Source organism: Rhinoraja longicauda, unplaced genomic scaffold, assembly GCF_053455715.1.
Source record: "Rhinoraja longicauda isolate Sanriku21f unplaced genomic scaffold, sRhiLon1.1 Scf001272, whole genome shotgun sequence".
Lineage (NCBI taxonomy): Eukaryota > Metazoa > Chordata > Chondrichthyes > Rajiformes > Arhynchobatidae > Rhinoraja > Rhinoraja longicauda.
This window is the reverse complement of record NW_027602487.1, coordinates 12,501-20,000: the sequence shown is the minus strand read 5'-3', so window position 1 is coordinate 20,000 and position 7,500 is coordinate 12,501.

Sequence of the window (7,500 nt, the reverse complement as noted above, 5' to 3'; positions counted from 1 at the left end):
CCATGGCTGCCTGCTCCTTTGGTTCACGATGTCCCCGCCGAAGGCGGCGTACTTTAAAGTACTGCAGCTCGAGCGCACAAGGTGCGCGGGGAATTGTTAGCGGCGCCGTGCTTGTGCTGGCGGTGACCATGGCTGCCTGCTCCTTTGGTTCACGATGTCCCCGCCGAAGGCGGCGTACTTTAAAGTACTGCAGCTCGAGCGCACAAGGTGCGCGGGGAATTGTTAGCGGCGCCGTGGTTGTGCTGGCGGTGACCATGGCTGCCTGCTCCTTTGGTTCACGATGTCCCCGCCGAAGGCGGCGTACTTTAAAGTACTGCAGCTCGAGCGCACAAGGTGCGCGGGGAATTGTTAGCGGCGCCGTGCTTGTGCTGGCGGTGACCATGGCTGCCTGCTCCTTTGGTTCACGATGTCCCCGCCGAAGGCGGCGTACTTTAAAGTACTGCAGCTCGAGCGCACAAGGTGCGCGTGGAATTGTTAGCGGCGCCGTGGTTGTGCTGGCGGTGACCATGGCTGCCTGCTCCTTTGGTTCACGATGTCCCCGCCGAAGGCGGCGTACTTTAAAGTACTGCAGCTCGAGCGCACAAGGTGCGCGGGGAATTGTTAGCGGCGCCGTGCTTGTGCTGGCGGTGACCATGGCTGCCTGCTCCTTTGGTTCACGATGTCCCCGCCGAAGGCGGCGTACTTTAAAGTACTGCAGCTCGAGCGCACAAGGTGCGCGTGGAATTGTTAGCGGCGCCGTGGTTGTGCTGGCGGTGACCATGGCTGCCTGCTCCTTTGGTTCACGATGTCCCCGCCGAAGGCGGCGTACTTTAAAGTACTGCAGCTCGAGCGCACAAGGTGCGCGGGGAATTGTTAGCGGCGCCGTCGTTGTGCTGGCGGTGACCATGGCTGCCTGCTCCTTTGGTTCACGATGTCCCCGCCGAAGGCGGCGTCCTTTAAAGTGCTGCAGCTCGAGCGCACCATGTGCGTGGGGAATTGTTAGCGGGGGCGTCGTTGTGCTGGGGGCTGACTGTCCCTAGTGGGTATAGGATAATGTTAATGTACGGGGATCGCTGGGCGGCACGGACTTGGAGGGCCGAAAAGGCCTGTTTCCGGCTGTATGTGTATGATATGATATGATATGATGCCTGCCTGCTCATTTGGTTCATGATGTCCACGCGGCAGGCGGAATATTTTAAAAGCACTGTTCTGTACGAAGTGCACAATGTCCGTTGGGGAAATGCAGCTGGGGGTCGGTCGACCGGCTGACGACGCCTGCCTGCCGATTTGGTTCACGATGTCCCCGCCGAAGGCGGCATACTTGAAAGTACCGCCGTTCGCGGCGCGCAATTTGCGGGGGGAGGAATTGTTAGTGCACGTCTGTGTGCTAGGTGACGATGCTTGCCGACTTGGTTCATGCCGTCCACGCCGAAGACGGCGCCGTTTAAAGTACTGCCGCTCGAGGTGCACAATTTGCGGGGGAATTGTTAATGGGCGTCGGCGTGCTGGGTGACGATGTGGAGATGTGGAACGCCGAGCCAGATCTATCTTATTTGTTTGCTTGGCCCACTGGACTTTGCGTGGGCTTTGCAACACTGTGTGCTAGGTTAAATCACGGCCAATAGAGTGAGTGTTTTTAATGATCCTGATCTGATAAGGGGACTAGAGGTAAAAGAGCCGTTAGGAGGCAGTGATCACAACACGATAAGTTTTACTCTGCAAATGGAAAGGTAGAAGGGAAAATCGGAAGTGTCTGTATTACAGTATAGCAAAGGGGATTACAGAGGCATGAGGCGGGAGCTGGCCAAAATTGACTGGAAGGAGGCCCTAGCAGGGAAGACGGTAGAACAGCAATGGCAGGTATTCCAGGGAATAATGCAGAGGTTGCAGGATCAATTTATTCCAAAGAGGTGGAAAGACTCTAAGGGGAGTAAGAGACACCTGTGGCTGACAAGGGAAGTCAGGGACAGCATAAAAATTAAGGAGAGGAGGTATAACATAGCAAAGAAGAGTGGGAAGACAGAGGATTGGGACTCTTTTAAAGAGCAACAAAAGTTAACTAAAGAGGCAATGCGGGGAGAAAAGATGAGGTGCGAGGGTAAACTAGCCAATAATATAAAGGAGGATAGCAAAAGTTTTTTTAGGTACGTGAAGAGGAAAAAAATAGTCAAGGCAAATGTGGGTCCCTTGAAGACAGAAACGGGGGAATTTATTATGGGGAACAAAGAAATGGCAGACGAGTTAAACCGTTACTTTGGGTCTGTCTTCACTGAGGAAGATACACACAATCTCCCAAATGTTCTAGGGGCCGGAGAACCTAGGGTGATGGAGGAACTGAAGGAAATCCACATTAGGCAGGAAATGGTTTTGGGTAGACTGATGGGACTGAAGGCTGATAAATCCCCAGGGCCTGATGGTCTGCATCCCAGGGTACCTAAGGAGGTGGCTCTAGAAATAGTGGAAGCATTGGAGATCATTTTTCAATGTTCTATATAGATTCAGGATCAGTTCCTGTGGATTGGAGGATAGCAAATGTTATCCCACTTTTTAAGAAGGGAGGGAGAGAGAAAACGGGTAATTATAGACCAGTTAGTCTGACATCAGTGGTGGGGAAGATGCTGGAGTCAATTAGAAAAGACGAAATTGCTGAGCATTTGGATAGCAGTAACAGGATCATTGCGAGTCAGCATGGATTTACGAAGGGGAAATCATGCTTGACAAATCTACTGGAATGTTTTGAGGATGTAACTAGGAAAATTGACAGGGGAGAGTCAGTGGACGTGGTGTACCTCGACTTTCAGAAAGCCTTCGACAAGCTCCCACATAGGAGATTAGTGGGCAAAATTAGGGCACGTGGTATTGGGGGTAGGGTACTGACATGGATAGAAAATTGGTTGACAGACGGAAAGCAAAGAGTGGGTATAAATGGGTCCCTCTCGGAATGGCAGGCAGTGACCAGTGGGGTACCGCAAGGTTCGGTGCTGGGACCCCAGCTATTTACGATATGCATTAATGACTTAGACGGAGGGATTAAAAGTACCATTAGCAAATTTGCAGATGATACTAAGCTGGAGGGTAGTGTGAATTGTGAGGAAGATGCAATAAGGCTGCAGGATGACTTGGACAGGTTGTGTGAGTGGGCGGATACATGGCAGATGCAGTTTAATGTAGATAAGTGCGAGGTTATTCACTTTGGAAGTAAGAGTAGAAAGGCAGATTATTGTCTGAATGGTGTCAAGTTAGGAGGAGGGGGAGTTCAACGAGATCTGGATGTCCTAGTGCATCAGTCAATGAAAGGAAGCATGCAGGTACAGCAGGCAGTGAAGAAAGCCAATGGAATGTTGGCCTTCGTAACCAGAGGAGTTGAGTATAGGAGCAAAGAGGTCCTTCTACAGTTGTAGCGGGCCCTGGTGAGACCGCACCTGGAGTACTGTGTGCAGTTTTGGTCTCCAAATTTGAGGAAGGATATTCTTGCTATGGAGGGCGTGCAGCGTAGGTTCACTAGGTTAATTCCCGGAATGGCGGGACGGTCGTATGTTGAAAGGCTGGAGCGATTGGGCTTGTATACACTGGTATTTAGAAGAATGAGGGGGGATCTTATTGAAACATATACGATAATTAGGGGATTGGACACATTAGAGGCAGGAAACATGTTCCCAATGTTGGGGGAGTCCAGAACAAGGGGCCACCGTTTAAGAATAAGGGGTAGGCCATTTAGAACGGAGATGAGGAAGAACCTTTTCAGTCAGAGAGTGGTGAAGGTGTGGAATTCTCTGCCTCAGAAGGCAGTGGAGGCCAGTTCGTTGGATGCTTTCAAGAGAGAGCTGGATAGAGCTCTTAAGGATAACGGAGTGAGGGGGTATGGGGAGAAGGCAGGAACGGGGTACTGATTGAGAGTGATCAGCCATGATCGCATTGAATGGCGGTGCTGGCTCGAAGGGCTGAATGGCCGACTCCTGCACCTATTGTCTATTGTCTATTGTCTATAATCAACCACTTTATTTTGCCCGTCTTTGTGACTCCTCTTTGACACGTCGATCACCGCTGAGGCTGTTTTACCTGTTTCCCCTATGTACCGTAAGGTACACTCCTTACATTGAACTGCATACACCCCATTATTTCGCTCACGGGTTATCCTCTGTGCTATCCAGTCTCTCCTGTCACCCTGTTCTATGTTTTTGTCTATTACCCAGTGGGAGCAGGCCCCATATTGACATTAATTTGTAACCCTACTGCTCCCCTCGTCTGCTGGTTTTATCACCATCTCATGTTTATCCCTCAGCTCTGCCGTGGTCTCCCTCTCTTTTTTTCTGGTGAGGTTCGGCCTATCCTTTGTCATGGGCATATCCCAGGCTGTTTTAGTAACGTTCTTTTAAAACGTGTCGTGTTTGTTTGGCTTTACCCACGTTCCAGCATTAGAGGCCAATTTTTGCAATGTTTCCTGGGTGGGATTTGCCGGTTTTACAAATGGTGTCACTATCTCACCCTGCTTCCTGATACCCTTATGGGGTCGGCTCTGTTCTTGCAGAACCCTCGGGTGGTGCAGAGTCTGGGCCTTGTTATCAATATCTTGCCCTGCTTCCCGATACCCTTGCGGGTTCGGCTCTGTTCTTGCAGATCCCTCAGGTGGTGCAGAGTCTGGGCGGCATCGTCACCCAGCACACCGACGCCCACTGAAAATTACCCACGCACAGTGCGCGCCTGGAGCGGCAGTAGTTCAAACTACCCCTACCCCTACCCCTACCCCTACCGCTACCCCTACCCCTACCCCTACCCCTAACCCTAACCCTAACCCTAACCCTAACCCTAACCCTAACCCTAACCCTAACCCTAACCCTAACCCTAACCCTAACCCTAACCCTAACCCTAACCCTAACCCTAACCCTAACCCTAACCCTGACCCTAATGCAGGCAGAGTTATTTATAAAGTGGCCCAGACTCTGCACCACCTGAGGGTTTTGTAACAGAACCAACCCCATAAGGGTTTCAGGAAGCAGGGCAAGATATTGATAACAAGGCGCAGACTCTGCACCACCTCAGGGTTCTGCAAGAACAGAGCCGACCCCATAAGGGCATCAGGAATCAGGGCAAGATATTGATAAAATGGCCCAGACTCTGCACCACCTGAGGGTTCTGCAAGAACAGAGCCGACCCCATAAGGGCATCAGGAAGCAGGGCAAGATATTGGTAACAAGGCCCACGGGGAAGGCGGCATACTTTGGGGTTATTTTGTAGTGAGTTTTGAAGGCATGTGCTAGTGTTACGCATACCGAGGGCGCGCAAAGTTCGGCGCGCCCGGGCCAAAACGCCTCTGCTGGCCGCGGCCGAGTCGGCCGACGGATTGCCACGGACTTGCTTGACGACCTGTCACTCTCCGTGCATCGGTTGCACGCCCGGTTCGTCCTTTCCATTTGTTTCATGATGTACACGCGGCAGGCGGAATATTTTAAAAGCACTGTTCTGTTCGAAGTGCACAATGGCCGTTGGGGCAATGCAACTGGGGGTCGGTCGACCGGCTGACGACGCCTGCCTGCCGATTTGGTTCACGATGTCCCCGCCGAAGGCGGCATACTTGAAAGTACTGCCGTTCGCGGCGCGCAATTTGCAGGGGGGAGGAATTGTTAGTGGACGTCTGTGTGCTGGGTGACGATGCTTGCCGACTTGGTTCATGCCGTCCACGCCGAAGACGGCGCCGTTTAAAGTACTGCCGCTCGAGGTGCACAATTTGCGGGGGAATTGTTATTGGGCGTCGGCGTGCTGGGTGACGATGTGGAGATGAGGAACGCCGAGCCAGATCTATCTTATTTGTTTGCTTGGGCCACTGGACTTTGCATGGGCTTTGCATCATTGTGTGCTACGTTAAATCACGGCCAATTGAGTGAGTATTTTTTATTCAACCACTCTATTTTGCCCGTCTTTGTGACTCCTCTATGACACGCCGATCACCGCTGACGTGTTAATCTGCGTGTTAGGTATCTCGGGGGTCAGTTGGACGGACAGATGTGTAAGGGTTTTGTTCGGAAGGATCGTTGAGTGTAAACGGTGAACGGGGGTTAAAGGCCCTGAGGTTTCAATCCTCTAAAGAATGTAAAAGGTCTGACGCGTTAGCTAGCAGCTAATGAGGTGAACCTAGCAGCTAATGAGGCTCTCTCTCTCTCACGGCCCCGGGACTCCCTCCCTCCCTCCTCCCTCTTGGAACCCTCCCTGCGTGGGGGGGGGGCACGAAGAAAAAGAGGGTATAAGAAGAATCCAGTGGAAGGAGTAGGGACTGGGGGCGAGGTCAGACAGCCTATCCGGCTAATAAAGCATCATGAGGTTAGGTATAAACTCTGATGACTGCATAAACTCGCCCCTAATGGGGGGGGGGGGGGCACTCTCTCCCCCACCCCTCTCTCCCCAGTGCCACTCCCTCCGACCCCCCCCCCACTCTCTTCGTGTCGCTGGGCCCGCCCGGCACGGCCCCGAGGATCACTCCCCGCGCGGCAACGGGACACCGGGTCGCCGGGCCCGCAGGGTCGTCAGTCGGGCGGGGGGGGGGGAGGGTGGCCATGCCAGCAGCAGGAGAGGTTTCCAACGAACCCGCGACCGCAGCAGGACCGCCCTCGGCAGACATTTGGACCCAGCGGGTCCGTTCGGGATGGTTGCCGGGCCCGCAGCAGAGGTTTCCTTCCACCCAACGGGGGGGGGGGGGGGGGGGGGGGCGGGGCTGCCCATCTTCCCGCTCGAAGCAACGGCCTCACCCTAACGGCCTCACCCTAACAACCCTCACCCTGACCCTAAACCGCTCGGTTCATGACTTCTCTCCGTTTGGTTCATGAATTCGCCATTTAGTTCACGACTTCTCCTGTTGGTTCCTGACTTCTACCTCGTGGTTCGTGATTCCGGCGGGTAGGTGGGGTGCCCGGATACTCTCGGCGAAAGGTGTTCAAGTGGCAACGGCGGTCCCGTAGATAAGACGGGTTCGGATGCTCGAGCGTGTCGAGTAAGCGCCGGATCGGCGCCGGGCGCCCCCGGCCGGCTGGCTTGCCCCCCCCCCACCCCCCCCCCCCCCCTGGCGGCAGAAACGTGTATCGCGCCAGTGCCGCCGCTGAGGTCGAGATTGGCCGCCTCGACCGTTCGAAGCGTCGCAATTCCGGCGGGACTTCCGAACGCTCGTACCGCCAAGTCAGCCGCGACATTCGAGAATTGCACTAAGTCCGAAAGCTGGCGTCGCTTCTTTTTTGCCCGCCGCAGGTTAACGATTTGACGGCGGGAAGTCGAGGAGGTCCGATGTGCGGCCTTCAGCGGGGCCGCGGCGCGCCTTTCCCGCCAGGCCTATCGGCCCGTCTCCCGCCGGCCAGAAAATGGCATTTCTTGTCCGGGCGGTCCCGATCACGGTTAACGACTTACCACCGGAAGTCTCTATGACCCCGCAGTTTGCGGCCCCGCGGCGGGCGTCAGTGCGACACGACCGGACGGACGACCGGGCCGACTCCCGCCGACCTCAAAACGGTTTGTTTTGCGCGAAGATGGAGGTGGCGT